Raw genomic sequence first — 19,504 nt, 5'->3', positions numbered from 1 at the left:
ATTCTGACCATCTCTCTACACAACCGTTAACACACTCCTGCAATCCCCCTCTCTCCACACCTCCTGCTCTTCAAATCTGTGAAGATGATGTGCGCCAGGTCTTCAGGAAGAACAAAAGAAGAAAAGCACCAGGCCCAGATGGCGTTACACCAGCCTGGTTTGAAAACCTGTGCTGACCAGCTGGCCCCCATCTTTTCACAGATCTTCAACAGATCTCTGGAGTTGTGTGAAGTGCCTTCCTGCTTCAAACGCTCCACCATCATCCCCATTCCAAAGAAACCCAAGATTACAGGACTTAACGACTACAGACCTGTGGCTCTAACATCTGTCGTCATGAAGTCGTTTGAAAAACTGGTTCTGGCTTATCTGAAGGACACCACTGGGACCCTAACTGGACCCCCTGCAGTTTGCTTACCGAGCAAACAGGTCTGTGGATGATGCAATCAACATGGGATTGCACTTCATCCTGCAACATCTGGACAAAACAGGGACTTATGTGAGGATCCTGTTTGTGGACTTCAGTTCGGCTTTCAACACCATCATCCCAACAGTCCTCCAGACCAAACTGACCCAGCTCTCTGTTCCTAGTTCTATCTGTCAGTGGATCACCAGCTTTCTGACAGATAGGCAACAGCTAGTGAGACTGGGGAAATTCATGTCCAACAGCTGCTCCACCAACACTGGTGCCCCTCAGGGATGTGTTCTCTCCCCCCCTGCTCTTCTCGCTGTACACCAACGACTGCACCTCAAAAGACCCCTTTGTCAAGCTCCTGAAGTTTGCAGACGACACCACACTCATCGGTCTCATCCAGGACGGTGACGAGTCTGCTTACAGACAAGAGGTTGAGCAGCTGGCTGTCTGGTGCAGTCTTAACAACCTGGAGCTGAACACGCTCAAAACAGTGGAGATGATAGTGGACTTCAGAAGAAACCCCCCTGCACTCCCCCCACTCACCATCATGAACAGCACTGTGGCTGCAGTGGAGTCATTCAGATTCCTGGGAACCACCATCTTTCAGGACCTGAAGTGGGACAATCACAATGACTCCATTGTTAAAAAGGCCCAACAAAAGGTTGTACTTCCTTCGCCAGCTGAGGAAGTTTAACCTGCCACAGGAGCTGCTGAAACAGTTCTACTCAGCCGTCATTGAGTCTGTCCTGTGCACTTCAATAACTGTGTGGTTTGGTTCAGCTACAAAATCAGACATCAGAAGACTACAGAGAACGGTTCGGACTGCTGAAAGGATTATTGGTACTCCCCTGCCCACCCTTCAAGAACTGTATACATCCAGAGTGAGGAAACAGGTCTCAGAAAATCACTCTGGATCCCTCACACCCAAGTTACCCCCATCTTTTTGAACTCTTGCCATCTGGCCGGCGGCGCTTCAGAGCCGCAAATACCAGGACAGTCAGGCACAAGAACAGTTTCTTCCCCCAGGCAATCTACCTCATGAACAGTTAAATGTTCCCCACTTATACAATAAAAATGTGCAATATCCTTATATTTATTTGTTACCCCTTCATCCTAGTACATCCCTGCATCTTACTCAATCCAATTCCATTATCATTTATAGCACAATTGTTTATACACTTATTTATCTGCAAAGGGTTTTTTTTTTTTTATTTTTTTGACTGTGTGTTGTTGTCTTTTGTGTACTGGAAGCTTATGTCACTAAAACAAATTCCTTGTATGCGCAAGCATACTTGGCAATAAAGCTCTTTCTGATTCTGATTCTAATAGACTGTAATTATTAATACTATAGTGTTTAGTTGAGGAATTAATCATTCACGTAGTTTAATTTGTAAATGAAAACACAACACGCTCATTTATCATCACACATGGGCATAAATACAATCATAAAGTCAAAACTTTATTGGCATAATTGTCATGGTAGGCTAGCAAATACTACAAAACATACAAAACATTAACTAGGTAAAGCGATACACAAATTGAAAGGGGAAATAAGCATATATAACAATAAATATAAAAATATAGCTCTAAGAAGTTAATTTAATAATAATAATACACAAATATTAAATGAATTATTTAATATTAATAAAAATGTTTTATCCATCTCTGATAATCCCGGGTTGCTATGGTCATGCAGGTTTGTTTACTCATTAAACTCGTGGCCATGAGAAATGGATGTCGTTCCCTCAATATAGCATCTCAAGGCCACGACAAGGGTGTCGTTACCCCGACAAAATGATCTCTTGGCCACGACATAATATCACATTTCCACAAGTTAATATGACGTTCCCACAAGTTATGTCTTGGCCACGACAAAACTAAGTGAACCGACCATGTCACCTCCCGGGCACCATAGATATGGACCATAAATAGGAGCGCTATAAGGGATACAGCAGTGTGTCCTGCATTTTATTTAGGTAATAAGTGACAATAGGCTGTGATCATATCGCAAGATCAATTTTAGGATGGTTTTTGCATAACATTTTATAAATGAGGACCCTGGAATTGATTCTAAGTTTGCCATTGCATTTGGAAGCTGTTGCTGTGAATCCACATCATGCGGTCAAAGGATCTCTCCATACAAGTGAAACAGACAATTGTTACTCTTCATAAACAAAACAAATCCATCAGAGAGATAGCAGGAACATTACGAGTGGCCAAATTAACAGTTTGGTACATTCTGAGAAAAAAATGAATGCTCAGCAACATAAAAAGGCATGAACGGTCACGGAGGACAACAGTGGTGGATGATTGGAGAATCCTTTCTATGGTAAAGAAAAACCCTTTCACAACATCCAGCCAAGAGAAGAACACTCTCCAGGAGGTAGGTGTGTCACTGTCAAAGTCTACAATCAAGAGAAGACTTCATGAGAGCAAATACAGAGGGTTTACCACAAGGTGCAAACAAGGCCTGATTAGACTTTGCCAAAAAACATCTTTAAAAAAAAACAGACCACCTTTGGTAAAGGATTCTTTGGACGGCTTAAATTAAGATCAACCTGTACCAGAATGATGGGAAGAAAAAAGTATGGAGAAGGCTTAGAACAGCTCATGATCTAAAGCATACAACATCATCATGGTGGAGCAGTGTGATGGCATGAGCATGCATGGCTTCCAATGGGTTACTGGTGCTTCGTGATGATGTGACAGAGGACAGAAGCAGCCGAATTAATTCTGAAGTGTATAGGAATATACTGTCTGCCCAGATCCAGCCAAATGAAGCAAAGTTCATTGGGCGGCACTTCATAGTACAAATGGACGATGACCCAAAACATACAGCAAAAGCAACCCAGGAGTTAAAAAAGTGGAATATTCTGCAATGGCCAAATCAATCTCCTGATTTCAACCCGATTGAGGATGCATTCCACTTAAAGACAAAACTAAAGGCAGAAAGACCCACAAATAAACAGCAACTGATGTCAGCTGCAGTAAAGGCCTGGCAAAGCATCACAAAGGAGGAAACCCAATCTCTGGTGATGTCCATGAGATCCAGGCTTAAAGTAGTAATTAGCTGCAAAGGATTCTCAACAAATTATTAAAAATAAACATTTTATTTATGATTAAATTTATTTGTCCAATTACATTTGAGCCCCTTAAAATTGGGGGACTGAATATAAAAATGGCTGTAATTCCTAAACATTTCATGTTTTTATGTTATAATTTTGTTCAATCCCTTGAACTGAAGCTTAACGTCTGCACTTCAATTTCATCTTAATTATTTCATTTTAATTCTATTCAGGTGGCATACAGAGCCAAAATTATGAAAATTGTGTCAGTGTCCAAATATATATGAACCTAACTTTATGTGTGTTGATCAATGTTTTTAGATGAATAAAAGCCTTCATTAAATCTGTTCATCATATAAATGGGTTGCATCTGTACATAAGACTTGGATTAACCAATCTGATTCGTACAGATTATTTTTACGATGTATTTGTGGACATTTTCTTGTGTTCTTTGGTCATATGAGTTTAACATGAAGGTGGGTGGGATAAATGATGACTGCATTCTGTACATCAAACTATTCACAAGATTTTTTATTTTTGCAGACATTTAAATTCTGTGTCTTTCTATAAATTCATCCAGTTGACATCCTATTAATTGCTCTGTCTCCTTTCGTACAAACACATAAAGTATACACACCTGCTCTCATGCACATGACCCCTTGCAAATGAGTCAAGTAAAAACAGGAAATAAGGTCTCACATATACTTTGTTTTATATATATATATATATATATATATATATATATATATATATATATATAATATATATATAGATATATATATATATATGTATATATATATATATATGTATATATATATATATATTATACTTTTTTTTGGCCTAGTTACATGTTCTGAGCTCCCCATCATTCATATGTGCAGTGGTATGGAGAGGCAGAGCAGAACGTACAGAGACACTCCAGCGAGCGGAGCGGAGAAGAGAGGAGAGCAGGCTTGATGGAGTGAAAACAAAGCCTGGGTGAAGGTACCAGACATGGGCAGCATCCCGTTGAAAACACAAAGTCAATCAGAGTCTGTGTTTATTAGGACTCCTTTCTCTCTCACTCTCTCCTGTTTGTTCTCTGTCCTCCACAGTTTTCATTGCACTCCTTCACTCTTTTTTGAGCATTTTATGTTCATCCATTCTGCTCCTGCCATGTGTTTTTCTTCCCGGTTTCTTTGGCTGCACTAAATATCCTGCTGTAAAGACCAGCTTAGATCAGCATGAATGGTTTATACTGGATTGGTGAAACTATCATTCAATATATAGAAAGTATAGGCTAGTTGTCTGCTGCTGTAAGTGTTCTGTTTTTTTTCCTCTTGTGTCTCTTGACAGATCAGTAGTGCCCTGGGAAATCACAACTGTCACAGTTATAGTTCAACCAAAAATGAAAACTCTGTCATCATTTACTCACCCTCGTGTCATTCAAAACAAATGACTTTCTTCTTTCAGTGAAACACAAAATATATTTTTTTGGGAAAAAAGCATCTTACGCATACAACGAAAGTCAAATGTGCATGGTGTGTTCTATGTGTCCTACTGTACGTATATAACATCAATTACTTGCTTTCGTCAATCAACAATCAAACAATAAATAATATTAAAAAAATATAATACACCATTTTGTAAAAGAAGTGTGTATGTAAGCTAGCCATAACTAGATTGAGTTAGCATTAGAGGATAGATTGAGTTGTGAGTTAACCTTATTATGTTTACCTTATCATTTTTGATATGCTAATTTCCAAGACCTCTAAAGTATCAAAATGATAAAAACTTTGCTGAAAAAATGGTTGTATGAAATCTAATACATGGCTTCTGTCATTTGTAATTTTTATTTATTTTTTTTATTATTATTTTTTTTTTTAGCAAGTAAAAGGCATTTTAAATGTAAAAATGTCCCTCTTTAGGTTGTGGTACTTAAATTGTAAATTTAAGAATAACTTTTACATTGTAATATTCCAAAGCATGTATTGGACTGAAGCAAGTTCAGTAAGCTGGTTTATGTGATTATCCATAAATAATATTTTTATACATTGTATTATAAGTTTTGCCCACACAAAAGAAGAGCTTTGATCATAAAATTAAGATTTTGATTGATTTACATTACAAGCTGTCAGAATTTCATCTTTTTGGAAATAGAACTATCAGCTGCAGTACTAGTTCTTAGATTTTTTTTTTAAGTAATAAACTTTGTTTTAATCAGCATTTTTTAACACTTTTTATTTGCAAATTTTTCACATATGCTTTAAATAGACATCATCATCAACGTCAACTACCATTTCTGTACTCAATCCTGGTGTGATTCTTCTTGTGAACTATAATCTCTATTACAGTGTTTTTCTGGGTTCTCCATATATAAATAACTCATTTTATTTATTTATTTTTTAAGTGAACTAACTCTCTTAATTTGAGTTTTTTAGGAGGCCTGGTGAGGACACCCTCACACACACACAATACAACACGTAGGCCTACTGGTGACCAGATATGCTGATGTTTTAAAAAGCTCCAGGCTTCCTCTTCTCATTAACATATCAAGTTTTGTGACCTCCTCTTCTCTCTGATATCTTTGGCTGTGCTAAATATCATGTCACTGGAGATGCTCTCGCTTTCTCGCCCTCCCCCTCTTTCAATCTCTTAGCACTTCCTCTTTCCCTCTGCACACTCCATCTTGCCAAGCTGCAGACGCAGCGCTATTATCCCAGCTCGTGGGTGTGAAGAGTAGGAGACAGACAAAGAGAGAGAGAGAGAGAGAGGGAGAGAGAGGGAGAGCTGTATTTGAGAAAGACGGAAGGAGAAATAGTTTCGAAACCTAGTGAACTCTATGCAAGAAACTACTGATCAGCCTACATATTAATTTAAGAGAATGAGTTCGGCTGGCTGGCTCAATATCAACATTACTATAAATTTGCCTGGTCGCTTGAGGTGTAACATAGGGCTTACATAATAAAATGTTGGTAATACGTATATAACTGTCCGTGAATTATTTATTTGCCAAACGGTAATTTTCTGCAAATCTGTGCCAATTACGGAGGGATTCAGGTAAGCGGATCCACAACAGCTTTGGCCCCTATGCTCTATAGCTGTGAATCATCATTATTGTTCTGCATTCTCATTGTTTTGTTGGCATGTGGCTTATTCCGTGTGCAAGAAAACCTGTCCGCAAATAGTTGTTATGTGTAACAAACTCCTGTATTCTGTAAAACAGGTTGTGACACTTCAGGTTCAGGTATTTTGTATGTGCTTTGTTAAAGGTTAAAGGTAGAGCTGTCTAACTTAAGATTTTTGCATACCTGGTTAAACAAGTCACCACTTGCCACTATAGTAGGCAAAAATGATCCCAATTCACAGTATTTATAAAACAGCAAGCAAAAAGTACCCAGATTACCTAATACTTCTGATGAGATTCTGAAATGCACATTTATCCCATGAGGTCCTGGGAGAGGTTGAGAAAGGCAGTGAAGCTACTGACACTGTAGATTACATGTCAATGACAAAATCACAAATCTAGTAGATCTGGATTTCATTCATACTATATACTGTAGGACATACTTTTTTAGCGGTCACAAAGTGATTACTAATTGACAAAAGTACCTTTTCTAAAAAAAAACTGTTTTTGGATGCGGCCAACTGATTTGAAAAGCATGACACGTAGATATGTCTCACATTATAATTAGCACAGAAATTTAACACACAAGAACACTGGACAAAATTTATATTTATTTGAATGCAGCATATTTGTTATTTCTCCCACATAAGTTTCCATCCAGGCTTTGCACTGTTTTTTTTTTTTTTAATAGACAAAGAGAATATGCGAAAAAAAAGGTCATAAGGTCATGGGAAGTTTTTATTCTTGGGGGATGGTTTGAAGGCTCTTTGTGGTGTGTGTGTGTGTGTGTACCTGGTATCCCTTATGTTAGGACCAGATGTCCCCACATGTATAGTAATACCAGTATATTTTGACCTTGTGGGGACAATTTTTGCTTATAAAATTTATATTTTATTATGTAGTCTTTACGGATGACATAATGAAAGAGGTTTTTTTAATATTTTTATTTGAATTATTTCGTTTTAAAATAGTAATTTAAAGCATTCTATAGATATTTTTATCATGTCAGTGAAGCGTTCCTGCTCAAGACTAAGATGAAAGAAAGTACATCCTGTTTGTTTTCCTTATTTTACAAAAGCACAAGCTTTTGTTGATATTTTGATTGAGTGCACACAAATACGAGTAAACCCTTTGCAGTTCCAAATGATGTATACTCTTACCTTTATGAGCAAAAATGACTGCATTTTTTTTAAAATTTCCACTGTTATATATAAAAAAAAAAAAAAAAAATTGCAAGTGGTCGCGCTGGCGCCTCCATGTCCTGCAAAGCGTGCTTTAGCTTCCACTCTCCACGCAAACGATTCTGATCTAATTTAAAAGCTGTGTAATGGGGGAGGGAGAGAGAGAGAGAGAGACACGTTATCCAGTCAGACTCGGGCCGAGAATTCTCATAAGCTGTTGGACAAGGGCTGGGCCCATGCAGGGCTCTATTCATTCCCTCGGTTCAATTAAAAGTTTCCCCCAGCTCGGCAGGCCCTCAGAATGCCCGGGCCCATACGCAGCTGCATACCCTGCATACTCAGACGCTACGCCACTGTCACAAAGGTCAATGCGTTTTCCTCTGTTTCTTTTCATTCCAACTCACTTTCATAAACCTCCCCATGTGTAAAGTGCTGTGCCTGGCATTAAAGAAACTCAAGCATTTTATCCGAGCAGGTTTTCTCACAGTCTGTATATAGTCTATGCAATATATGTGGCTGTTTTAATAAAGAAGGTCCCAAGATTTCTCAGGTGGGTAAATTTACCTGTTTAATTTGAATATTTTGTAAAGTTCTGCTTCCCAACAAGACCGCTTAACCATATCAAGACAGTGCCATTTGTTCCTGAAATTTTCTGAAAAATGTATTTATTATTTCATTTAAAAAGGTTACTGCTGACCTTTCAAAAATCGCATTTTATATAGTGTGATTGAATGAATGGATCAGTGCAAAAAAAAAAAATATATATGTAATAATAATAATTCTTATATCAGTTAGCTAGTAAATATCATGGTATAACCCAACATTATTTACAAGAAATATCCTTGTGCTTTCTGCAAAAATAAAAATAAAAATAAAGAAATAACTAAATAATAATTCTATACCAGGATTGAACTATTGACATCACTGAAGCCAGCATGATGAAATCTGCAGCTTGAACCATGCCAGTAACTGTATGATGATACTCACTGCAGGGTTTCAAACTATGAGGTTAATTTAGTGCCATCTTAACATATTTAAAATAGTATGTGAGGTGCTATCATTCAGTTCTGTGTTATATTATATTTGGTACTGTAGCATGTGTATATTTATTTGTGTGTTTATGTGTGCACTGGAAGCATTAGTATGCAGTGTTAAGTGTGGGTGTGCTTGCGTGTGAAATGTGTTTGTGTGTAGTTCAAAACCCTTAACAAAGCAGAGGTGACAGTAATTAACTAAATGAGATGAAACTTTACCTGAGGGTAGTGAAAGAGAGAGGTTATTTGACCCCAAGGAATATGCTGAAGTGAGTGATATACATACATAGAGTAGGATTCTTAACTCGGGCGCACATGCATTTCCCCACACACATGCACATCTGTTCATATTATCCTCCATTGATTGCCCTTGAGTAAGAGCAGAGGTTTGTCTTCAATGACAGCTGGGGAGATCTCTTTTCTCCACCAGTCTCTCTATTTTACGCTATCTACCTTCGTATTGTCTTGATTGTCTTTTTTTTATCTAACCTTTAACATGTTATGTGACTCATTCATGATTTATGTAAATCATTAAGCACTATGTTCATATTTAATCTAGAAGTACACTCTTAAAAATAAAGGCTCTTAAAAGGTTCTTCACAGCGATGCTATAGAAGAACCATTTTTGGTTCCACAACCCAGACAGCAACATAGTGTTGGCCCAGATCAGGCCCACATCTGCCCCACGTGAAATCCATGCGGGCCAGATGTGGGCTGGATCTGGGCTGAAACTACTTGCTGTCTGGGAAAGAACCAGGTTCTTTTAAGCAACACTATGTAACTTTTTCTGTGTTCAAAATTTGCAAAATGTATATAATGAGCGAGTACATCATAAATTAATCTACCAAACCATCTTTTTGTCTTATCCCAAATCACTACAGTACATTTATAATAAGTGATTTGACATGGTTTTTGTACTATTGTAGCCTGTTGGGGTCGTCACCGCTGCGGAGTAACACATACCTGCTTGAATCGCCATTGACATAAACTTGGAGAAGTAGCTCCGGTTAGAATGTTCTTCCGCGGGATGCGTGCAGTTCTGTTTATTAACCGCTAGAGCGCCACAATTTACATAGTGTTACTATGTAACTTACCTTCTATGGCATCGTGATGCACCTTTATTTTTAAGAGTGTATATTGCTGTATCACACCAGCAAACGGCCCTGAGTTAATTTCACACACACGCACACACACACTTGAGATTCTCAAACACACAAGCTCACCAGCTAATCCCCTGTAATAACACAAACTCACACACATCGCCTCACAGCAACACCTGAAATAAGAATCGGAGCCTCATTCTCTCATTGGCAATCCAAGCACCCATGTTTTGGAGTCTCTGGGGAGACACACTGCCAGAGAACCAGTGAGAGGAAGAATGGGCACGAGGGCTGTCAGGTTGTCCAACCTCGGATAGACAGACAAGATTGTCTCTTGGTATGACAAATCCCACCTCAGGTTTTAGACATGTTAATGGATATAAAACACATATCCCTTTGTTCAAGGAAAAACAGAAACAAACTCCAGGTGGTAAGACAGAATTACACAGACAAACAAATGGATGGATGGATAGACAGACAGATTCAGCAGTGGAAACGATTTCAGAAAATAACGGAGCTGTTACTGTAGGCTACCCACTGACCTATAGAGAACATTTAAATTGAATGTCACTGTCAGAACCTTAGGGGTAGTACACTCAAAGTGACACCTTTGTACCTTTTTTATCCCTAAAGCATGCACATTAGTAGGCCTACCTTAGAGTAGTAATATGTACCCTTAAAATAGTAATACTCTTATGTTACTATTATGAACCCTTTAGGGACAAAAACGAGGGTACTGTCCCAGTAGCAAGCTGCTGTATTACACAATCTGTTATCTCTCAGCAGGAATGATCCACAGTATAGCTTCTTAGAGCGCCTTAATGAGACTAAATACACGCTTAAAATTCAACTGATTTGAAATACAAATTCAGTTCACATTATTAGGTACTTGATCATGGTCAAATGTTGAGATGTGTAGTGTGTATAGTGCACCAGCTTGATTTTTATTTGTATTATAACTACCCATGCAAATGGATGTATCAATACATCAATATAATCAACAGCCTACATAAAAATGAGAAATATTTGGAAACATCAACTTAAACTGAATCAAAATGCTTGGGATGAATTGGAATGGTTTAGTGAGCACTTACCTCACTGGAGATAATTATGCTTCTCCTTTTTTGATGATTACTGTGGTGTTTACAAAGGGTTTGAATAATGAACAGGAAAAATGATTATTAATAATAATATTATAATTATGGTTAGTAGTAACAACACACAAAATATTTGTATGTTTTTGATATGACTTGATAGCTAGTGTTGTCTTAATATATGCTAAAACCATTCAAAATGTACGGTCGATTTTTAATGTTATTGAAAAAGTCTCTTATACTCACCAAGGCTGCATATTTGATAGCTGCATTTTGAATTACAATTAAAGCAGTACTTTTGTAAAATATTGTTACAATTTAAAATTATCTGTTTTTTATTGTATTGTATTATATTATTGATATTATTATCTGTGCTGCTTAATATTTTTGTGGAAACCATTAAATATGTTCTAAAATCTTTGATAAATCAAAGAATTCAGAGGTCAAAAGATCAGCATTTCTGACAACTATGTCAGTTTTAATCAGTTTAATGTGTCCTTGCTGAATAAAAGTATTAATTTCTTTCAAATTTTACTGAAACAACTTTTGAATGATAGTGTAAAAATAAAAGGTTTTGTAAATGTAGTTTTCTAGACGTGTTGAAAGTGTTCTATATGCCTTTAACTTGGACACTGCTTAAACATGGAAATGAAAATTAAACTTACATTGGGGGGGTTAGAATGTGTATCATAATTTCAACACACCACTAAGAGTCAAATTATTAAATGCATATATATGGCAGGAGTCACTTGTGTGGGCTCTAAACAAGGGCTCTAAGCTCTAAAAAAGTTCTAAACATTTGATTTAATATACAATTTCAGTCCATACTTTAAATGACATTTTCTTAAAAACGTGTAAGGTTGACATTTCAAATAATCTGAGAAAAAACTGCAGGGTGACTCTAATGTTAATCACACATAGACATTTTTAGACATCATATCATCATTTTAGACAAGCCAACGGCAAATACACCCCCACACACAGCACACACACACACACACACACACACACACACACACACACACACACACACACACACACACACACACACACACACACACACACACACACACACACACACACACACATTACCGCTGTAATATTAAAACGCTGGCGACCAGACAGGATGTAACCGAATCAGTGAATGTTCGTTTAACGGATGAATAAACCAGAGCCTGTGTGTCTGTGTATGAGTCAGAAAGCAGCTGCACACAGGTTGTGATGTTTAGGGAGAGAGAGTCCACGTGCTCTTTACAAGGGGGCCACAGTATTTATACACACCAGCATGGAGGCGGAGACAGTAAAATAAGCATATGACTCATAAAGGGCCTCCCTTCTCCATCTTTCTCCCTTTTTCAGTATTGTTATAAATAGATCTATATGTGTTTGACATCAGGGCCCCTCAAATGTTCAAACAGTTCACACAGAAGAAGCTTGCTTTACTGCTCAGTAAGGGGGCTTGAAATAGTAAAAAAAATAAAAAAAAGGGAAATGATTTCCTCATTCTCCTTCTCTCTCTCCTTCCCCTTCTCCTCCCCCCATCGTGACAGCATGAGGGGGGCCGCTGACACAAACACGGAATGACAGAACATTCCTGGAGATGAAAGGGCACCGTGAGAACCTCAGGACCCACCACTGAGATGGCATACACACTCACACGTGACTGTGTGCAGCGCATACACCCACAGACACACTTACCTGTCATCTGTGTAACACACAGCCAGGCCACCTGTCCTTGCGACTACACAGCCTCAGGGATGAATACACCGAGATAAAACAGAGAGAAAGATGGAAAAAGACAAACGAGAAGGGCAATCTGACACAAGAGCAGCAGTGTGGATGACACGGATTCTGGAGACCAGCAAGAGAAAGAGAATGATGCAATACAACAAAGTGAGAGCAGATGGGTGTGAAGAAGAATTGAAAAGATTTAAAGGAGGAGTTTGCCCAAAACTCATCATTTACTCACCCTCATGTCGTCTTCTAAAACCTATACGAGTTTCTTTCTGTGGAACACAAAAGGAGGATTTTGAAAAATTGTACTTGTCACCCCCCCCCCCCCCCCATGCAATTTCAGTGAAAGGGGACTGAGGTTTCAAAAAGCTTCAGAAATAATGCGAAAGCATGGAGAATGTCATGAAATAGTCACTCAAAGTTGTAGAATGGCTTCAGAAGACTTTGAAACAACTAAAATGATTCCAATTAATCGAATGAAATTATACATTTTGTAAACGTATCAAACAGTCATTGTGTTAAACATACTTATTTCTTAATGTTTTTTTTCAACCCTTTCTTGACACCAGGGAACCAGTGAGGCTTGTTGCCTTGCGTCAAGCATGTATGGTTGAGTTTAATTATTTGCTGTCTTCTTAAAGAGATCTTCATTTGTGTTTAGAAGATGAATGAGTCACTTTCCTGTAGCTCCTGTAGCCTGTAGAAAGCAAGAGACTGATGAAATGTAAATGTGAATGCAATATAAGTCAATGTACATTGCAAAGTTTGGATAAAAGGATCTACCAGATGCATTAATTTAAACGAAAGAAAGTATTGTTGGTTTGTCAATTTAATTTTCTTTGAAATTTTGTATGGACCTCTGGCACCCTTTTGCACCAGTTTGAAAATCCATTTATGTAGACAACTTCTATAAAACCTAAAAATGCTCATTTTCTTTTGGCCTTTAGGACTACAAACTGAATACCTCTTTATTGTCAAGTCAAATTATTTTTGTATAACGATTTTCACAATACACATTTGAAAGTCATACTGTTATACTGTGTAATAACATTAATCTCAACATCCCATCCATCCATTCATGCATCTAACCATCATTATATTGGTATTTAATTCTTTATAGTGAAATCATTAATAATACTGCATTAATCATTAACACTACTGCTGTTTTAATGGATTCAAGTATACACTTTTCCTCTTTCCTTTGGTTGTTCCTTTTATCTGCTGCTATGACCTGCTTTTTTCAAGGATATTTTATTTTCTCACTCCACATTAAAAGAGTTTTTCTTTCTTTTTTTCACCAAATGTTATCTGCTGTTTCTAAGGTTTATTCATCAGTGTTTTCTCCACTCTCATGCATCAAGGTCCCCCCACCCACCCCCCCTTTTTATGTGCACTTTTCTTTTTTTTTTTTTTTTTTTTTAGCATTGTCTTTGATCAAACATGTGTTTGGATAGCAGGTTTATTTTCTTCAGTGCTGTTTTCTCATTCCCCCCCCCCACCCCAGCCATGTTGTGTTATGTATGTCAGTATGACTGAGCGCAGCTTTGTTTTTCGAGGATCACTCACTGCTGAGGAACAAAACATTGTGTGCTTCTCTGAATGCAAGTGTGTTTATATGTGTGCAGATGGAAGAGAGACTGCAATATGTTAGTTTCTTGCAGATGATACATACAAATCAAAAGGCAGGCTGACAGACGGTATGTATACGTAAACCACTGGAAAGGGAAAGAGAAGAATAATGAGAAAGAGAGTCTGGAAGAAGATAGACTGTCTTAGACAATGAGGAATGGTAAAGGGAACTTAAACTTTTAAGGGAAGGGAAAGAAAAACTGTCCATCTCTTCTTTCTGGATAGATGAAGGAAAGTTGCAGAGCGAGAGAGAGCAGGACCTGCGGGCGAAATCTGTTTCTAATCCAGCCCTCCTCTCACCTCTACTCTGTTCTCTCTTTGGCTTTGTACAGCCCGCGGCTCTCCATCACTTTCCCGCTCTGGATATTGTTGCCAAACAAGATGGAGGGGCTCAAGGAATGTGGAGAACGCAATAGACGTGGAGAAAAAAAAAATGCAGGATAGTTGATGAGGGAGAATGGCCCAGGAGGGTTTTACCCTTGGTTGACCTTAAGCAGTTCTTTATAACAACCAAAGAAAGCCATCTATGAGAATGATGTTTTTTTTTTTTTTTTTAAATACACAGCATATAATGACATGTAACACTTGTAATTTGTAATTTTAACAACAAACACCCTTGGTATATGCCATGAAAAAATATTAATAATAATAGATCTATTGCTCTTTTATTTATTTATTTTTTGTAATTTCACTGTAAAGTGCTGTTAAAAGTACAGGTTTTGGAAGTGAAAAAGAACTGTAATCTTTTAACTTTGTGTTTTTTTTTTTTTTAATAAAAAACAAACTGACTTTCCCACTATTCCCGGCATGACACTTTAGATTTGATGGTATCTTATAATAATAATAATAATTATTATTATTATTATTATTATAATAATTGTTATTATTAATATATACAGTTTATACAGTATTATTAATTATTATTTTAAATAATAGAGTGGTTTCTCCACTCTCATGCATCAAGGCCCCCCCCCTTTTTATGCACAATATTTTTTTTATTTTTTTATATTATTCTTATATATTTCATTATTATTTTTTAATTTTTTTGTGTCATGTGTTTTACCATCATGGTGTTTTGTATTTGTGTTTATGACACTGTTCAGCTTATATATTATTTGCCTCAGCTTATAGAAAGGCTGCTTATGATCGTGTACCTCATTTATCATCTACAGTATATAATGTATCATGGTGGTTCTAGTATATTATACACAAAATAGGTATTAGTATGGTTACTTTACTGATATTAGTATCAGTAGTATCAGCTGCCTTTTTTAAAACCAATTTAAGAGCAACAATTTAATTGAGGTTCAACAAATAAAAAACAGATGCAATACGGATAAACAAATGATAAAGCTTGGCTTATTGAATATCAGGTCCCTTTCTACGAAAGCACTTTTTTGTAAATAATATGATCACTGATCATAATCTAGATGCACTCTGTTTGACAGAAACCTGGCTAAAACCTGATGATTACATTATTTTAAATGAGTCTACACCCCAAGATTACTGTTATAAACATGAGCCACGTCCAAAAGGTAAAGGGGGAGGTGTTGCTTCAATTTATAACAATGTTTTCAGGATTTCTCAGAGGGCAGGCTTCAAGTATAACTCGTTTGAAGTATTGGTGCTTAATATAACATTATCCAGAGAAACAAATGTTAATGATAAATCCCCTGTGATGTTTGTACTGGCTACTGTATACAGGCCACCAGGGCACCATACAGACTTTATTAAAGAGTTTGCTGATTTTACATCCGAGTTAGTGCTGGCTGCAGATAAAGTTTTAATTGTTGGTGATTTTAATATCCATGTTGATAATGAAAAAGATGCATTTGGATCAGCATTTATAGACATTCTGAACTCTATTGGGGTTAGACAACACGTCTCAGGACCTACCCATTGTCGAAAACATACTCTAGATTTAATGCTGTCACATGGAATTGATGTTGATGGTGTTGAAATTATGCAGCCAAGCAATGATATCTCAGATCATTATTTAGTTTTGTGCAAACTTCATATAGCTAAAACTGTAAATTCCACTTCTTGTTACAAGTATGGTAGAACCATCACTTCTACCACAAAAAGACTGCTTTGTAAGTAATCTTCCTGATGTATCCCAATTCCTTAGCATATCCAAAACCTCAGAACAACTTGATGATGTAACAAAAACTATGGACTCTCTCTTTTCTAGCATTTTAAATACAGTTGCTCCCTTTACGCTTAAGGAAGGTTAAGGAAAACAGTCTGACACCGTGGTGTAATGAGCACACTCGCACCCCTAAAGAGAGCAGCCCGGAAAATGGAGCGCAGCTGGAGGAAAACAAAACTAGAAGTTATTTCGTATTGCTTGGAGGGAAAGTAACCTATCTTACAGAAAGCATTAAAAACTGCTAAATCGGATTACTTTTCGTCTCTTTTTAGAAGAAAACAAACATAACCCCAGGTATTTATTCAATACAGTGGCTAAATTAACGAAAAATAAAGCATCAACAAGTGTTGAAATTTCTCAACATCACAGCAGTCATGACTTTATGAACTACTTTGCTTCTAAAGTCGATACTATTAGAGATAAAATTGTAACCATGCAGCCATCAGCTACAGTATCACATCAGACAGTGCACTATAGATCCCCTGAGGAACAGTTCCACTCATTCTCTACTATAGGAGTGGAAGAATTGTATAAACTTCATCTAAACCAACAACATGTATGTTAGACCCTATTCCATCTAAGCTCCTAAAAGAGGTGCTTCCAGAAGTCATAGATCCTCTTCTGACTATTATTAATTCCTCATTGTTATTAGGGTATGTCCCAAAATCCTTCAAACTGGCTGTTATTAAGCCTCTCATCAAAAAACCACAACTTGACCCCAAAGAACTAGTTAATTATAGACCGATCTCGAATCTCCCTTTTCTTTCAAAGATACTAGAAAAGGTAGTATCCTCACAATTATATTCCTTCTTAGAGAAAAAATGGCATCTGTGAGGATTTCCAGTCAGGATTTAGACCGTATCATAGTACTGAGACTGCTCTCCTTAGAGTTACAAATGACCTGCTCTTATCATCTGATCGTGGTTGTATCTCTCTATTAGTGCTATTGGATCTTAGTGCTGCGTTCGACACTATTGACCACACTATTCTTTTGCATAGACTAGAACACTTTGTTGGCATTAATGGAAATGCATTAGCATGGTTTAAAAAATCGTACTTATATGACCGCCATCAATTTTTAGCAGTGAATGAAGAGGTATCATATCGTTCACAAGTGCAGTATGGAGTACCGCAAGGCTCAGTACTAGGGCCGTTACTCTTCACGCTTTACATGTTACCCTTGGGAGATATCATCAGGAAACACCGGTGTTAGCTTTCACTGTTATGCTGATGATACTCAGCTCTATAATTCATCGCGGCCTGGCGAAACATACCAATTTGAAAAACTAACGGAATGCATAGTCGATATAAAAAACTGGATGACGAGTAATTTCTTACTGCTAAATTCTGAAAAAACAGAGGTCTTAATTATAGGGCCTAAAAGCTCTGCATGTAATGACCTAGAACGCTGTCTAAACCTTGATGGCTGCTCTGTCAATTCTTTGTCATCAGTTAGGAACCTAGGTTTGCTATTTGATAGCAACCTTTCCTTAGAAAGCCACGTTTCTAGCATTTGTAAAACCTGCATTTTTCCATCTCAAAAATATATCTAAATTACGGCCGATGCTCTCAATGTCAAATGCAGAAATGTTAATCCATGCGTTTATGACCTCAAGGTTAGACTATTGTAATGCTCTATTGGGTGGTTGTTCTGCACGCTTAGTAAACAAACTCCAGTTAGTCCAAAATGCAGCAGCTAGAGTTCTTACTAGAACCAGGAAGTATGATCATATTAGCCCGGTCCTGTCAACACTGCACTGGCTCCCTATCAAACATCGTATAGATTTTAAAATCTTGCTTATTACTTATAAAGCCCTGAATGGTTTAGCACCTCAGTATTTGAACGAGCTCTTGTTACATTATAGTCCTCCACGTCCGCTCCGTTCTCAAAACTCTGGCAATTTGATAATACCTAGAATATCAAAGTCAACTGCGGGCGGCAGATCCTTCTCCTATTTAGCGCCCAAACTCTGGAATAACCTACCTAACATTGTTCGGGAGGCAGACACACTCTTGCAGTTTAAATCTAGATTAAAGACCCATCTCTTTAACCTGGCTTACACATAACATACTAATACACTTCTAATATCCAAATCCGTTAAAGGATTTTTAGGCTGCATTAATTAGGTAAACCGGAACCGGGAACACTTCCCATAACACCCGATGTACTTGCTACATCGTTAGAAGAATGGCATCTACGCTCATATTAGTCTGTTTCTCTCTTATTCCGAGGTCACCGTAGCCACCAGATCCAGTCTGTATCCAAGTCAGATGGTCACTGCAGTCGCCCGGATAAATCCAGTCTGTATCCAGCCCAGATGGTGGATTAGCACCTAGAAAGGACCTCTACAGCCCTGAAAGACAGCGGAGACCAGGACTAGAGCCCCAGAGACAGATCCCCTGTAAAGACCTTGTCTTAGACGACCACCTGGGCAAGACCACAGGAAACAGATGATTCTTCTGCACAACCTGACTTTGCTGCAGCCTGGAATTGAACTGCTGGTTTCGTCTGGTCAGAGGAGAACTGGCCCCCCAACTGAGCCTGGTTTCTCCCAAGGTTTTTTTTCTCCATTCTCTCACTGATGGAGTTTTGGTTCCTTGCCGCTGTCGCCTCTGGCTTGCTTAGTTTGGGGGCACTTCATTTACAGCGATATCGTTGACTTGATTGCAAATTATTGCACAGATACCATTTAAACTGAACTGAACTGCATGATGACATCACTGAATTCAATGATGAACTGCCTTTAACTGTCATTTTGTATTATTGACACACTGTTTTCCTAATTAATGTTGTTCAGTTGCTTTGACGCAATCTTTTTTCTTTAAAGCGCTATATAAATAAAGATGACTTGACTTGACTTTAAATGTAAAATTATCTTTTTTTTTCTTTTTTTTTACAGTGTAGCATACCAATTCAGGAGTATAAATCATGAAGTGTATGCACTGATGTAGTTATTTATGCAGTGAAAAACTACTGTAAATGTCTATTGCTGTTAAGGG

This window comes from Cyprinus carpio, chromosome B7 (genome assembly GCF_018340385.1).
Source record: "Cyprinus carpio isolate SPL01 chromosome B7, ASM1834038v1, whole genome shotgun sequence".
Lineage (NCBI taxonomy): Eukaryota > Metazoa > Chordata > Actinopteri > Cypriniformes > Cyprinidae > Cyprinus > Cyprinus carpio.
This window is presented reverse-complemented; position numbering follows the sequence as displayed.